Raw genomic sequence first — 2,737 nt, forward strand, 5'->3', positions numbered from 1 at the left:
TATATATATATATATATATAAAACTAAAAGAATGAATATACCATATATGAAATACATGATGAAATCATACCTGAATTTAGATTAAGAACTACCACAGGTCCATTGCTTCAAGTTTTAGAAAGAATACATCAATGGCGAACTGTGATCGGGTTCTTGGTTTTAATCATTATGTCACACGGACATCTGTGAGAAATCGAGAACATTATTCATGCATACATACAGCTCACCTCGGTAAACCAATTAATGTCATGTCAAAATTATTAGGTTTTTTCTTACGGAAGTTTGTGTCTAATATATTTTTCACACATATATATGTGTCTATACTTCATATGGTTGAAAGTGTAATTCACATTACACATGGATATCTGTGCCAACTTACGGAAGACTGAAACCTTGTTCGTATAGGTGATAATAATTATTTTTAATTATACTAACTTTTGACTGCTACAAATATCTATGTGCATTACAGTACATGCAGCTATCCGTGAAAATAGTTACTATCATGTTTCACATTGACACTGTTTTCCGTGTGAATTAGTATTTGACACATATTTGTTGCTGCTATTGTTGTATGATGTAATGTGGGCCTAAAAAAAATCCTTTTATGTATGGTTTTTTGTATAGCTAAGCTTTTGTCACAGATATCCGTGAGACTAAAGTAGTATTAGGGGTCACCAAAAAGCCGGGCGGGGCCTCAATCATGTTTTCTAAATTTTAGGACCGGGCCGGGCCGGGTTATTCAAAAAAATCAAAGCCCACAGGCCTGGGCCTTACGGGCTTATTAGGGCCGGGCCGGGCTTTTTAGATGGGCCGGGCCGGGCCGGGCCTTTTATATAAATATATCTAATAGAATTTTATCAAAATAAACAAAAAAACTATAAAAAAATTAAAATTTGTTAATGATTGAAGTAAATGTAATAAAAATAATAATAAAATATGACTTAATGCATTAATTAGTTCACATATTTAACTAATAACTTCATAAAAACAATTGAAAGGGCTTGGAGTGGGCTTTTTAGGGCCGGGCGGGCGAGCTTTGATTGGCATGTAACGGGCCGGGCCGAGGCTTTCCCTTCCGCCATAGTTCGGCCTCATGCCCTATGGGCCTGGCCGAGATGGGCTTTTCTATGGGCCGGGCCGGGCCGGGCTTTGGCCCTTCGGGCACACGGGCTTTTAGGCCCTCGGGCCAAATGATGACCCCTAAGTAGTATGTGAGAATAGAATCCGCGTGAGATGGTTTTTTTCTAGTAGTGATATGAATGCATTTTGAGTTCTCGTCGATTGTTGATCCGAAGCTCTTGCTTATAGAGGACAAGTTCAAGGTTTATACTGTGAGTGTGGGTTGTTTCAAGTTTCAACTTGATGCGTAAGGTTGTGATATGGCTCTGGTCAAGGAGTTGTTATGGGCAACCCACTAGTCGAGGCTTTGGCTTAGAGTTACCGGAAACACTCAACTGTCCAGCAATCTGCGTTTCGGATCGGACGAACCCAATTGCGGTGCGTTCGCGACCCCGATCGCTAAACCCAGCGTTCCCCCTGACCATAGCATAATGAAGTCCTAGTTAGACTAATTCAGAAAAACTGTAGATGAAATCTAGTATTAGAAAACCCAAAGAGAGAAATCAGGGAATAAATGCTGAGATCTATCTTGAGCAGTATGTAGCTTTACACCATTTTCTTGGGTTTAGCCTCCCTTCTTTCTTTTTTGTTAATGATTTATCCTCTTCCTTTTCCGGAAGAGATTATTATTACTTTCAAAACGAACAAAAAAGATAATGCTAATTTTATGTTATTTATAAGTTTACCTCTATCCTTTCTTAATAATGTGGTTTCATAGTGTTTCTATAAGGGGTAGTGATGTAAAAATGATTTATCATATGTAGTTTATTTTTAATTAAATATTAACTATATATCCTAACGTACCGCGTTTTTAAATACTAACGTATCGCGTACCCGTACCGCAACGTTCCACATTTCTGGCAACATTGCTTTGGCTGGTCTAATGTTGGCGTCAAAGATGAGGCCTGTGAGGAAAGAAGGAACTAAGGTGGTGCTACCGGTCCCATTCGAACATGTGGTATTTGAATCTCATGTTATCGTTGAGGTTGAAAATGTGGTGGTTGCTAGGGAAATGATTGAGACTATAGTGATTACAAATGTTGTGGATGAAGTTGTAGCGGTGGATGTATGCATGGAACCAGTAGTTATTGTGGTTCATCCTGAAACGCAGCCTTTGATAAGGTAGTTGACAACTTCATTTTGTTGACGAAGGTCGACGTAGAGAGTATCTGATCCTCGGAGTTTGGTAATAAGTCTCTCTCTTCCTATGCTTCGAGCTGCTTTTAGAAGGTGCTGAGTAATAAAACTGAGGCATGTGAGACTACCAGTGCTTAATTGGTGATAAAGATGGAATTTGAACAAACTTGTGTTCCTAATTTGGAACTACTGAAGTGACCTTTGGAGAAAGCCCTTGCTGAAGCCAGCAGTTTTACAGGAGGTTCACATGATTGTGGCTGTCGTTTCAGGCTCTCGTGTTCCTTCTTCAAGATGTTTAAAGATTTTGTTTCGGGAAGAAATTTATGCAAGTTTTGAATGCAAGTAAACGCATTGCTTAGTGGTGTTCAAAGTTCAGAAGTATCAGGACTATGATTTCTTCTCAAAAAAAAAAAAAATTGGTTTAATGATTTCTTGCCATTTTCAGTTGCATTTTCTTGGATAGATTTTGCTGGTAATTGCC

Source organism: Fragaria vesca, linkage group LG5 (assembly GCF_000184155.1).
Source record: "Fragaria vesca subsp. vesca linkage group LG5, FraVesHawaii_1.0, whole genome shotgun sequence".
NCBI classification, from domain to species: domain Eukaryota; kingdom Viridiplantae; phylum Streptophyta; class Magnoliopsida; order Rosales; family Rosaceae; genus Fragaria; species Fragaria vesca.